Genomic DNA, 15,439 nt, shown 5'->3' with positions numbered 1-15,439 from the left:
TATTCGAAATGTTCGTTATGCCTCAAAGGTCAAGTTTCTAATTCAGGTGTTCTATTATTCACTTCTAAGAGTAGAAGAGTCATTTCAGATCAATGACTCAGAATGTTCAGTTGTTGTCTTTTGTGGTTAGGATCTCCTCGAACCTTGGGCTCGATACCAATCATCACGCCCTCCCAGCCCGGTACCCTATCCGGCATACCCGAGAGTGTGATCCACAGCCCGAAGATCAGGTATCGAGTGATCAACCTCCCACATAAACAATAACATAATCATGAACAATCATAACAAGAGTGCGGAAGATAAATCATAGATCCAATAAAGAAAGAATGAATCATAAATGAATCAGAATACTAAATATAATCAGAGTATCAAACAGATAAGTAAAGCGAGGCAAAAATCCCACTTTACAACCAGCGGAAAAGTAGCTCTAAAAGAATAAACTAGACAAAACCTAATCCCAAAGAACAAGTACATTGGGTAACTAAATTGTTCTCCACTTTATAGACAACATCCTTGTAAGTGTAAATCTCATAAATAGCACAAGAACGCTTCCACTCAATGGTCGGACTAAGCATCGTACGGAGCATAACCACCCGCGGGATCTTCGAGTAATTGTGGTAACCGCAATCACCTTCCCCGGAGATATGCCTCTTCGCCTTGCGCTTCTTCATAGGGACCGTCATAGTACTCAAGACTGCAGGATAGTCTAACAACATTGTACAATAAAGGAATGAGTTTCAAAGAAACTCAGTAAGGCGCTTAAAATCCATAATAACATAAATGGCAGGATTCCAGAACAAACATAAACGCAATATGATATGAGACAAACAATGAATGAATGAATCTAACTCTATGTATGCTGGTCTCTATTGGCAGACATGCTTTAAGTCATAGCACCGTACTTCTTTAGGAAAGTCCACTCACATCCTCAACCATTTAAGATATCTTGGATTCTCTCACGGATAATTTCACCGGTCTCGAGCAGCCGATTGGTAATGGGTCCTTCATCCCTCGAGACAAACCTTGGCAGGGGGTTAAGTCAACACACTCTCTCACAACCATTTGGTATAAGCTACTGGCTCATGTCGGGTAAAACCTAGCCAAATGCAAGTCTTCTACTTAGTTACATCAAGTCGGATCCAGATACTTCCATTCCTCGTCCCCGACGATCCTTTCCGGTATCCTTCACACTAGAGTCGCCGTATCCTATGGCACCGACCAACTCGGACTACGGACTCATCAACCCTATTGATCATCCACATATGGTAAACGGGAAGCTCTCACGTCCTCTCACGGGTTGGTTACCGGTCTTAAGCGCCCGTGAGCCCAAGTCTAACCATATGCAACCCTACCAATAAATGGCCCCCACAATGTGATTCCTGTCCTCTCACGGGTTGGTTACCGGTCTTGAGCGCCCATGAATCCCCATTGCTACCACGGGTCGTTCGGTCTCAATACCCCTCCGATTAGGGTCCGACATAACAGGACATCCTAGCCAAACACTACTAGACAATCCTAGATATGTCATCCAACAGCTTTAGGAAGGTGTCCAGAGGGCATCTCCGGAAACATCCCATAATATTCCCGTAGTAGTCCAAGGACAGAAGTGTCAAAAGGACACCTCTCCTTTCCAAACCATACTTAAGCATACACATGCATCAATTCATATCATCACATATATGGTAACTTCATATATGGAAAGAAATCAGTAATTACAATCACTTGTATAACATTGGTAAGTAAATCATACATGAATCAATTTAATATGAATAAGTAATGCTACCGTAATCAAAGTTATGCAACAGTAGTATATCATTGTAAGAATCTAATTTAGGAAACATATTAATGATATTCAAATATAGAAACTAGATTCATGCTATCTATGTAATTAAGGAAATAACCATCCTTACCTTTTATAACTCGCAAAGGAATCCTAAGAAATCAAGTAAGATCTTGGCAAACTTGAGAAGAAGGTCCTAAACAAGTATATACAACATATTAGGAAAGATCCCTAACAGAAAAGATATCAAAACATCCGAAATGGACCAAACTCGGAGTTGCTGTACTCATTGGTCGAGTGGATTGGTCGAGTGGTCCAGTCGACCAATCAGTCGACCAATGCAGACAGTAGCCTAAAAAAAACAGAGTTTTAAGATATGAAATCCGAATTTGGTGGTTCAAAAGGGTACTAATCAAGGGGTAGACTACATCAGTAGTATTCTAACAAATAGGGGACCTCAAAACACCAATCAAATCAAGATATCAAGATCCAAATTAGGAAACAAAAAGTTACCATAATTAACTCAACCATGGATCTTGATGAATTTGAAATAGAAAACAAAGACAAGAACAATAGGAGGATGGATCATTGCTTTCGGTAATGAAAACATGAAAACATACATAGATCTTCATGGAATAAGGCTTAGAAGCATAAATCTAAATAAGGAAATAAAACCTACCATATATATAACTATCATGCATCATGAAGAACACATAGTATGGTAGAAGAGAACAACTAGAAATCTATAGATTATGGATCATGGAAAGAAAACACAGTAATTAACTACTAACATGATCAACATAGAAGATCCAAAGAGATCGGAATTCAGATTAGAAGTTTAACAGAGATTAAATCATGGTTTGATCATGATTCCTTCAAAAGCTTGCAATGATCATGGTTAAGATCATTGTTCTAGCCTCAAATCCTTAGGATGATCATGAGAACATGTTCAGAGATGTTTGCAACAGAGAATGCAGCATCTCTTCTACTGTCTCAACTCAAAAAGGAAAGAAAAACAAAGATGGAGGAGAAGGAGAGAGAGTAGACATACCTTTTGATGCAAAAAGAAGAGTTTCGACGAAGATCCGTCAAGAAAACACCAAGGATGCAAGAGAGATGACTTGCAGAGGTCTTTGGTTCGTTCCAGAGAGTTTGGAGGCAGCAAATACGAAGTGGACTCGAGATTGGACTTAAATAGAGCAAGAACAACCTAATTGCCAAAGACAGCACTCATTGGTCGAGTGGATTGGTCGATCGGCCCAACGACCAATCACGACCAATGTCGACAAAGAAGACCAAAACAGGGAATTGAAGGCCCAGATCAAATCCAATCCTAAAGGGGTTTTGCACACAAGTCAAGTGACTTACCTAATAGGTAGAAATGCCTTCAAACCAAGATAGAGAGCACTCCAAGTCCATCAACTAATTAGATCTTCATCAGGATTCAGTTTCCATAAATAGAACCTCATCATCAACTTTCATGGATTCAAAGCCAGACACCAAGTCCTCTACTGGGATGGCCCAAAGCTGACTTCTTACTTTACTTCGGGTCATCGGACCTACAAATAACAAGGTTTCCGGGTCAAGGTTAGGGCTGGGTTTTACACCAATACAATCCACGAATGCATATATGAAATGATATGGATGGTATGCAGAAATATGAATGCTACTAAGATCTAATTATGCAAGTCTCTAACAGCTGACATGCTTTAAGATATACACCAGCCCTCCTCTGAGTAGGTCTAGTCACTCTGACCCGGCAAGGACTGGTTACCTCTGTAAGGATCCTGGGCAAAGGGGTAAGTCCACACCTAGCTCTCAAACCATGGCTGGGGATAAGTCAACACTCTCTCACAACGACCATTGGCAATGAGTACTGGCGCATGTCGGGGTTTCTAATCCAATGCAAGTCATAATGGTAACATACTATATGAAATCCATATACTTCCCCTATGGCACCAACCAACTCGGTTCAGTATCCTTCGTAACCTAGGAGTGAGAACCCTCACGGATTGGCTACCACTGTTGGACTCCACTCCTTAACCCTATGGTCATCCACATATTATCGGGGCAGATGCTCTCATGACTCCTCACGACACCCGGTCCGCTCCTTGGACGTCCATGAGCCCAACCCTAACATATGCAACCCTACCATTGCATGACCAATAGTGGACCACTAAGTCTCCGCACGGGACTGGTTACCACTGTAGGATGAAACAGAGTCATGCCACCATTGTCACGAGTCACCCGGCTTCAATTCCCCTGCTGGAAGGGTAATAGCATGTGGGGTACCTAGCCATGCAATTCTAGACTCTCCTAAGTATGTCATCCAGTAATCATGATAGTGCTAGAGGCATCGGTGAGCATGTGTCCCATACCACAGCCCTCTGATATCTCTAGCCAAGATATCCCAATGGAATACCCCTTCCATCACAACTACACTACATCACTCTTTATCATACCATGAACAGTTGTGCAATATCATAAAAGATGAAGTACATCAAAGAACACCACTAACAACAAGTATACAATAAGATTTACATGATTTATACAATTATAGCAAGTTACATGATCAAAGAATAGTAAATAGAACAGCTGAATCATCATGTATATGTAATTGCATATAAATAAGAATGCATGTCCTTACCTGTAATTTAGTAGAAATCCTTTAAATTGCATCCAAACACAATTATAAGACTTTAGGGACACCTATATACAGGGTTACAAGAATGTATAAGAGTCAAGAGTCAAAACAAATCCAAAATCAAACCTACACAGTTACTGGAAACCAGCCGGTCACTAGTGGCGGTTGCTTAGGTTAAGCGACCTCCACAAGCGACCGCCCCTATTTCAGGCAGTTTCCAACTCCGAAAATCAGACTTTTTATCATTCGATTTCAATTCGTTTTGGGATGATCTTAGTCCAAATTTCAATCTTAAAAGCTCTAGAACAAAGCGGTAACAAGAAACCCTAAAATTAACAAAGATTTATTACCCAAATCATTCCTCTTGATGAGATCCATCCATTAAACAAATGCGGGGATTCGTTTATGGACAGGATCTCATCAAGAACATTGAAAAGGAAGATACAACTAATCAATTGGATAACCACTAACCAAAATGGGGATGGGTTCATATCAATTAGAGGTTAAAAAGAAGAGAATAGCAGATGGAGATTCATTACCTTAACCAGAATCACCAAGAATAGAAGGGAAGAAATTCCATATCACTAACAGCACTTCGCCCACCTTCCAGCATGTTTCCACTGCCGCCTAATTGCCCAAAATAGAAATCCCGAACATAATAATGCGTTAATAGGGCGAGGGATGCTATTTATAACGAACAGGGGGCTAAATAGGGCATTTTCTCGCAAGCAGAACCGGACGGTCGCTTGGTTTAATCAACCGCCACTAGCAACCGCCCACAAGTATATGCTATACAAGGGTGCTTTGCTTAGGGGGTTGAAACCCAAATACAACCTAGCCCTAAACAACACATGGGATTGGTCTTACCTTCATTCCGGACATCTCCAAACACCACTTGCCTTCTACCAGAGATCCAAGTTCCCAGTAAGGCAGATTCTTCAACAAGAGAATCCAGATCCATGGGTTCTGGATATGGATCATGGACTTCTATCTGGACACTCCACAAAATTAATCCGACTAGACCTTCGGGTTCTCGGACCTACAATACAGATTCCGGGTTAGAAATACGGGGGTTGTTACACTTATAGTGGAGCTACCTTGGGTTTTATGTTGTTTTTGCAGATTTTAGGACTTTTCAATATTTAAGCAAATATTTGGAGTTTTGGGTATGAATCATGCAAGTTTACACATCAAGAGGTCCATTCAAATTCTCAAATGCGAAAATGGCCTGATCTGGAGCATGATGGGCTAGAGATGTGATTATGGGCCAACTCCGAAATATTTAAGAGATAAAGAAGGCAAATTTGATCTACGACTGAGATTATAAATTATCAATCAAATCTACAGAGATATTATTGAGAGAGTCCAAATGGAGAAAATAGTCCTTGCATACCTCAATATCTTATTTTCTTTTGTGATTTGATTAAAGAAAGAAAAAGAGGAAAAAAGAATTATTTTCAGATAAGGAAGAAGGAAAAATCCTGTTTTTGAATGTCACTATTCAATTTGGATCAAGCCATTCATCGAACGGTCATCCAGTGTCTGATCGAGCAAATTTTTGGAGGAGAGCTTCACGACTTCTTGATCCTCAACTGCAACGGTGGAATTATGCATTTGATCTCTCTAAGTCAGTCCGAATATTACGTCAAAACCCTAATTGGTTGAGTCAGATAGAAACCCTGAGTTTGATTCAAATTCTGTCAAGATTCATATCCCATGTAAACTCTATAAAAGGAGAGCATACTCCCTCAAGGGAGGACGTGTTTTAGAGCTTAGTAGAAGCACTCTTTCTTCTCTCTTCATTTTATTTAGGCTTTCTCTAGTTTTCTTTGCTTGCATTTGTGAGATTTAAATTTCTAGATTGAATGTTTAGGTTTAATTTTTCTATGTAATGCAATTCAAGTTCAAGTTTCAAGTGTTAAGATTCATTTTTCTCTGGGTCTAGCAATTGCAGATCTAGATCATTCTAGATCTATATCTGGTTGTTAGGGTTGGTTGAGATTCGAATGGTTTGTTCAATTCGCAAGTAGGTAATCTTCTTCAATAATCTTCTCTCCTCCCTCCATTCCCGCTTCTATCTACCCCTTCATATTCTTAATTTAGGATTTACTTTCAGCATTTATTTATTGTTCTCCCTTCTCCTGGGTCCTTGATCAGAGATGCCTACAGTCGTGCCTCTCTTTGGTTAAGGTTTCCCTTTCCTTTTATGACTCTGTTATTTACTTTTTGCAATTTACTTTCTGCATTTATTTATTGTTCTCCCTTCCCTTGGGTCATTGATCAGAGATGCCTATAGTCGTGCCTCTCTTTGGTTATGATTTCCCTTTCCTTTTATTGCTTTAATTATTTTTTTCTACAATTTCTTTTTCTCTAATATCCGTTCCCCCTATTGGTGGACTGTAAGCTACGGCAAAGGGTCCACGATCAAAATCATTATAATTATACTCCCCTTCCAATCCAGAGCTGACACTCAGATCACTTCCCTTTTATTTTTATTTATTTATTATTCGCATTTTTTTTGCCTTTATTAATTATGAATTGATTATGTTTGCTTTAACTTTCGTTTCAATTCGATCGCATTAGATGTATGGATTAAGAGCGTTCGTTTAGTTTAATTAAGTAATTAACAAATTTTAATCATTGCACTCTCGCATTATAATTAAGAAGTTAATTTTAAAGTGGCATATCTCCTTGAGATTGACCCGTTAGCTACACGATACCGTGCGCTTGCGGTTACTTTTAATTTCACAAACAGTCACCCTCTCTTATATAGACTCTTAACCCTATTGGTCATTCACATATAATAAACAGAAATCTATCATGTTCTTTCATGGGTTGGTTACCGGTCTTGAGCGCCCATGAGCCCAAGCTTATTATGTGCAATCCTACCAATGAAGAAAAAAGAATAAAAAAAGAATAAAAAAGAAGAAGAAGAAGAAGAAGAAGAAGAAGAAGAAGAAGAAGAAGAAGAAGAAGAAGAAGAGTTTGCTTATAGTTGATTTATGGGCTCTGAAGAAGAGTTTGCTTATAGTTGCTTTATGGGCTCTGAGTTTTGGTTTATAGTTACTCGCATTACGGGTAATGAGTTTGCTTTGGGACTGGTTCAATTGCATGTTATCAAGGTTAATGTAAAGGCTTGGCCATTGGGGCTAAAAAAAGTTCTGGTTAATATTATCTCAAGGACGAAGGAACCATCTTGTGGTCCATTCAAAAATTCCTTTCTGTCTACTTGGTTTAGAATATGGCGAAATCCTCTATCCACCGAAGCCAAAGGAAAATGTGGATGAATTTAAATCTATATAACTTAGGTACTTGTGTTAATTAGTTTAATGAAATTCTTCAAAAAAAAAAAAATGGAGAAGAGAAAGAAGGTTAATGTTCATTAAATATGTTAGAAGCGTCATTTAGAGTTGCAACAGAGACAGGCTGGACATGACTTTTCCAATTGCAATTCCAGCCATATATGTTTTTAGCTAAGCCATTCTTGCCCTGATCCTAACTCATAGCCTAAAATTCTCATTGATGACCCTAAGCCTTACGGGCCAAGCCAAACTCATTCTTGCCCTAATTGTCCTTGATTGGGCCGGGACGGGACTAGGTCACCATGTCCTTATTAGCCGGGTCATGTCTCAATCCTTGTCCCTAATTACCCTCTCCCTATCTATAATGGACTTGACCATATCCCTATCCTTACTCGGCTCTAATCCTCTCCACATTCCTGATGGCCTTATCCCTAATTACCCTCTCCCTATCTATAATGGACTTGACCATATCCCTATCCTTACTCAGCTCTGATCCTCTCCACATTCCTGATGGCCTTGACCCTATCTCTGTCCCTGATAGGCCTTACCTTGATCCTATCCATCTCCCTATCTCTTATCAAATTTTTGAATCATATATAATCATATATATATAATTGATAAAATACATAATATAATCTATTGTTAGTTTTGAATCTAGCCTATTGTTCAATTTGAACCATCAAATATATAAAATATTGGTCTATCGTAAATGTATTATACACTTAAGTCACTAATGTTTAGAAGTTTATGCTCCTCATTCTCTTAATTTTAATTATGCATATAAATGTATAAGACATTTAAAAAAAAATTTTCCTAAATTTTTCCTTTCTAAAAGGTGTATATATATATATATATATATATATATATATATATATATATATATATATATATATATATGTTAATGACTAAAATGGTCATTCTATATCTCCCGGTCTGAACCGGCAGTTGCACAATTTGACCAGGTTCGCAACCTAACAAGGTCCGGCCAGGCGGTTCATGGTAGGACTGACCATACTGATAAGCCCATCCAAATAGCAGGATGAGATGGCCTCACGAAGGTAGACTCCTACCACCCAACAATTGGAGAAGAGAGTCAGTTAGGTAAAAGGACTCTTGTAAAGAGTTACTCTCCTATGACAACTCATATCAGGGTTATTCCGAATATAACTCCATTACCATACACTATATAAACACCTCAGGTAAACGCTAGGCGGTAGGTATTCATACTTTGTGTGATCAATTACTTGAGTTCTCTATTGAGTAGTTGAGATCATAATATTGGTACTGACTTGTTCGTCGGAGACGTACCTCGACCCCCCAAGGTCGAGCTAGTATCTTGCAGGTTCGTGACAAGGAAGGACGAGCGAGATTCCGTATCAACAAATATATATATATATATATATATATATATATATATATATATATATATATATATATATATATATATATATATATATATATATATATATATATATATATATATATATATATATATATATATATATATTAATGTCTTCTAATATTAATGTCACCACAAAGCAAATTAAAATATCGACTATACTCATAATAGTCCCTACCAACATAATATAGTTTAAAAGACAAAAAACAGTCGAAAGACATACAATGTCTATTATACTTGTTAATTAGAACTCAATTGTCTTTACCTAGAAAAAAGTAGAAATATTAATAACAATTGCCTTATAACAAAGTTTAGTATAATTTTATTCTCTTAACTTGAATTTTTTTTGAATACCAATAATTTTGGCCAATTTCGAATTGAAAAATAAGATTCTTATAAAAGAAAAACTACTGATTACATTCTAGAAATTATTAATTTTTTAATATCTTTGCAAGTTGATTTAATGTTCATTTATGTTGTTCCATTGGCTGAGATTGCATATGCTGTCATTGTTGGCAACTAAAATACAGTGTGTTCTAAGAGTACATGACTTGTACTGAAGAGAAGCTCCCATAGAAGGCTTTGGGCATTTGTTATATTTTTTAGAGGGTGATTAACACTATTACAATAGTTTTGAGTGTTTATGAGAAGATTTAAATGTTTTGGGTGAAGCGAAGATTACTTAGAATAGTGGATTTCACAAGTCATTGTACAAGGGTCACATTGGATGAAATTTTTGAGTAGTCATCCAGTTGTTTTCTGAGTTCGGCTTAAACTGAAGAAACGTAGTTCATGAAGTCTTCTTTCCAACACACTTTTTGTTTTATGATTTCAATATCAAACAAGGAAGTTATGAGGTTTCTTGTGAGAGTGTGCGATATGGAAGCAAATCTGGGCATTGTAGAAGAAATATCAAATTTGGCTACTGTGATGTAATCTACTCTCAACGGTTCGAAATAATTTTTAAGAGTTCGGAGGTCTTTGTGAAATAAGTTTTACATCTCAAGGAGGAAAGTGCAATTTTGAAAGATTGAATGATACAATCTAATGGTCATTAGAGGACGTGGATGAAGATCAAATTTTGAGGTCGAGATTGATGAGCATGGTTTTCAAGTGTCCAAGACGGAAAAGATTCCATCGCATGCCTTTTGGTTGATCGTGAGTATGATAACATAGTGCACTGCAAAGTATAATGATCAACATGATCCTGTGTATCGCAACTTAAAGGTAAGATTAAAAAGGATTCCATTTGAAATAATCTGGTGAAGGGTACTCTAATCTTTCAACATTTAAAGGATCTGACGGCCGAGATCTCACCCCGCCTTTTTAAAGTGGATATCCAACGACTGTGGGATTAGATTCTCTTTGGGACTCATCTAGAAGATGAAATTCAACAGTTCCTGTGCATCAACGTTTATTCTCTTTAAAAGCTCGAATTTGAGCGAAACAGAAGGGGTTTTTTGAGTTTTTTTGGCTTGTGGAGACTAAGAAAAACGTGGAGGAGAAGCCAAAAAACAATATGGGTATGGAGAACAAGCTTGGATGCGTATTTTGGTGAAAACGTTGAAGACGGTGAGTAATCTATTATAATCTCCTTTAATTTGAAAAGTTTCACCTTTCAAGTAGTTGTTTGTTAGGGTTGAGTTGTTTGAGGTTGTGACCTTATACTTTTGTGGGTGCAAGAGTTAATACTGGAGTGGGTGTTCTTTGATCATTGTAGTGAAAAGTTTCACCTTTTAAGTAGTTGTTTGTTAGGGTTGAGTTGTTTGATGTTGACGCCTTATATTTTTGTGGGTGCAAAAGTTAATACTGGAGTGGGTGCTCTATATTTTGATTTAATTGAGAGTGGGTGCTCTCTGATCATTGTAATGATCAAAATTTTAGTTGGAAAGTATTGAGTAAATACGAAGCTCTATTTAGGACATTACTCTGTGGATGTAGGCAATTTGGCTGAACCACGTAAATTTGGTGTCTTGCGTTTCTAGTTTATTTTTCATTGCATATATTGGAGTGTTTTGATTGCAAAGTGGTGGTGCACTGTCTGGTAGACTCAGCCACATTGTGGTATGTGGTGGACGTGTCCTTGTATAATTGATAATTACAGGATTATCTTGACCAACCTTGTCTTGAATTTAAAGAAGCGTCACATTAAAGAGAATTTTTGAAGAGACTGATTCACCCCCCCTCTCAGTGTCAACCTGGGAATAACAATTTGATTCATTCATTCATACAAAATATACACATAGATATTAGATACTTCACATTGTAGGAGGCCAAAGCATCATCTTTTATTAGCAATTAATATGGTTAAAACTTAAAAGTATTTTTTGAATATATTATGTCATATAAAAAAAAAAAAAATCTACAGATCATATCATTCTGAATGTTTCCTCCCTTGAGAACCTTCTATTAATAATCCTCAACAAGAGGAGAACCCATGAACTCTTCACTAAGAGGTGTCGGTTTCAACCACTACAACAGTTCTGCGTTGGCTGGTTTTTAACTTTTATTTATAATATGAGGCTAATACAAATATTGACAGTCAAGTAAACTTATTTTTTGCTTTGAGCATTTAAAATAACTAGAATATATTAATTGAAATTTTGATTGTAGAATGTATTAGGTTAAGAGTAACAATTTGTGACCTTAAACTTAAGGTCTTTTAAATATACCCAAGTTAGAATTTTGATTCTAAAACACCCTAATTAAATCACATTAGAATTTTGATTCTAAGTCACAATCATTTACATTAATATATTTAATAGGTTTTGACAAATGATTTAGCTTATTTTCAAGAAAAATATTAAAAAAATAATAAGTCATTTATTTTCAGTAAATAAAAGAAAGAAAAGAAATAAAAAATAATATAAAAATAAGTTGACTCATTGGATTTGAATGACTTAGGTTCAAAGCCATGCATGGATTAAGGTTAGCATGAAGCTCAACATTTTAATGAAAGTCAAGGTTAAAATCAAGGTCAGGATCAGAGCTATAATCATAGCCAAAATCTGAGCAAAAAAATTAGAGATGAGTTTTTCTAGAGCATAAACTCAGCTTGTCCTTGGCCCTAATTCATTGTTATTTGGTCATGACCCACCCAGAGGGCCAAAATCTTGAGCCTAGACCCTATTTGGGCTCAAGGTTGGACATGGTGGGTTAGGACCCTCGGGGCCAAACTTGCACTCCTAAGGTCATGTGGAGATAGAAATCCTCTTTACATGAGTCTTTGTTGTTCATAGCAATTGCACTACAACAATGTGATGCTTATAAAATACTGAATTAATGGTTGAGATTATAATACTACTTTTAAATGTGGAAACCCCCAAACCAGTTTAATCTATACCCATCACATTTGTGAAAACCTGATTGATCAAAAACTCCAAAAAAAAATCCCAACTTGAAGCTCCTTCCTTCTGTAAGATTTTCTTCTTTTCTCCATTCTTGAGCTGCTGTAACTCTACTTCTGCATCTTCATATCAAAGAACTGCACGGCAGCATCTCCAACGCCTAGCTACTTCCGCTGATTCTCTCTCTCTTTTCCATCCTCTTCCTCCAGATCTCCACCTGAAAAATTCTCAATTTATTTTTCAATTAATTGGATATATCTTGATCTCTTCACTTTGGTTACCTTAAATCATACCACTCAGGTTTCATATAAGGTTTTTAGTTTTTACTCATAGTGATAAATAAATTATAAACCTTCCCCACCATGCGAGCCTGCAATATTTCTTTCACATTAATGATTATTTGAATTTCTTCCTCTTATTATAAATATATTTGTATCATGTCGTCATGTGTATGACATATGGTTAAAACTGTTGGTATGACATGTATGCAAGTTCTTTTCCACGCTGTGAAGACCCTGAACCATAAATAATAGTAAGGAAGAGACTCCACAAGGCTTTGATACCAGACTTGGATCCTCTTCTCTACCTGCGGAGAAGTAAAGGACTGGCGCTGTTCTTTTCAGGTCTTTGTAAGTGTGGGAGGATGGAGGGGCATAGACAGGCTGAGTGGAGTGGAGTGAATCCAGATTCCAAGGACTGTGTTCTCTTCACATACTTCCACCAAATACTAAAGAGAAGACGCACTTTTGGCCACCTTGTCAATGCTCTTAAGTGCCCCCTTCTATAATGTCTGGTTGAAAAGTGTAAAGGTACCTATAAAATTACTCTTTGTGCAATTGTGAGGAGCCAATCTTGTTGTAGGCCAGTCAAATGTGTCAATCACCAATTTTTCAGTCTTTTGATTGATGAATCCTACAATAAATCAATTTGATTTAGATTTTTTACCTACACAGGTATAGGTGGCGGTTGACCTAAACCATCTATCTGGAACAGGTCTCACACCTAAGAGATGAATCTCATACCCCATGAGAAGTGAAGATCTATTCATGTGTAACCCTGTGGGTAGTTAATTCAGACATCAACCCAGTTTTAATTTTTTTTTACCGCAACTTTATGGGTGGAAACAATGCAGTTTTCTCCTAGACACCCATTAACCTTGATGTGGTCAAGAGTCAGGTGTTATCCTTTAGCTTTGAAGGCAAGAAGCCATACTCATCTTATTCAAAGAGGGTTTGAGAGGCACTCCTTAAGAAGCATTGAATTATTAGCCATTCAATAATGTTGATAGGGACTAGTTCTCCTTGTCAAAAAACCTTCTATTTATGGGCAACTTGATAGCTTTTCAAAGCTCAATAATGAATTGAGAAGAGCTATGTGAGTTGTATGTCACTTGTAGCTTTAACACCTTTCCTCTTACACATTTCACTTGAAATTCAATATTAAAAAAACACTTCTTTAGACCATTTAGGAGATCAAAGCCTTTTCTATTCCATCCAAAAGAGTCGTTTCAAAATCAACATTTGCAAGTAAAGACTTAATTTGAAGCTCACGTTATATTTGTAAACCCACTCAATATGAAAAGGAAAAGAACTAGGGTTTCTTCTTTAGTACCAAAGCCATGTGATTCATGTTGTACTTGGTATGCCAAGGGAGTTATTGATTTGGTTCTGAGTTGGATAAAAGTAGAGATCAAAATCAAACTGTTTATTAAATGGTTATAAATAATATCCCGAATCAAAGTTAATTCACCTACTAATGGCATACATCAATTCTAGAGGCTTTATTGACATTGTGAGTTCTTAACTGGCGGATATGCTGAGCATAGTGGTGGTAGTTTTCTATGTAGAAGTAGTAAGTCCAATGAAGTCTTGGGTTAGATGTTCCATTCCTCCACACTTCCCTCTCCCCCCCACCTTTCCCATCCCCACATGCACCACAAACTTATAGCTATTTGGAAATCAAAGACAACTATTGCATAGCACAGAAGGATACACGTGGTTCAGTAAGATTGCTTATATCTACAGTAAGATCATATCCTCATTGGCGATTGTGAAAATTTTTGAAAGACAATACGAAAACCATCAAAAGGGATTTAATTACAAGGAAAGTTGGTTGAGACACCCACCAAATTTAGACTGTTAGTGTCTACGACGACATGAAGCAAGAAAATCAATACATACATTTGATGTTCTACAAATCCATCTAAAGCTAAAGGAGCTAAAAAAAGCGAGTAGATTCCAAATGTCACTGATGACAGCAGTTGTGGCTCAATCCATAGAAGCTAGGACATTGAAAAAAGTTGCAATTAATAACAATCTTCACTAAGAGGCATTGGTCATTGCTAATAGGTCAACTATTTGGTGGAACATATAATAAATAATCTCTCATCCCCAATATATATAAAAATTTGTCAGTTTTTGAAAAACAAGCAGACCGAGAAGAATGTACAATCTCAAATGTTGAGGCTAATACATTAATCTCGGATGTTTATAGTATTACTTATAACATGCAACATATGGTGATGCATCTCAAGAGGGACTTTATTTATTTATTTGGTAAAGAGGACTTTATTAAGTGCGAAAAGAGAGTTTCTTTTTTGGCAGGAGGTGCCAAGAAAGACTATAGAGAGATTTGATTAAGAAAAGAACTTGATTCATTGATCCCAAAAAGGTTAAAATCCACCTCTATTTTAAATAGAGAGATATTTTTGTTGTATTTAAACAAACATTCAAACAGATTTTAAATGTTAATCTGTTATTCAAACTCAGTTTAGAACTAACCAATGCCTTAGGCTAGAAGAAATTTTTTACTTTCTTTTGGTAACCCAGAAGAAACTTTTTGCAGAAATTTCTAAAGTAAATATGAAGAAAAGTTGATGATGTAGTCAGCCAGCCTATAGGTGTCTTTCTCCCACCTCCTATGGAAACGATCCAATATCTCGTTTGATCCTTTATCTTCCTACATCTA

This window comes from Hakea prostrata, chromosome 9 (assembly GCF_041222555.1).
Source record: "Hakea prostrata isolate BN-2017 chromosome 9, UWA_Hpros_2, whole genome shotgun sequence".
In the NCBI taxonomy this organism is placed as follows: Eukaryota; Viridiplantae; Streptophyta; class Magnoliopsida; order Proteales; family Proteaceae; genus Hakea; species Hakea prostrata.
This window is presented reverse-complemented; position numbering follows the sequence as displayed.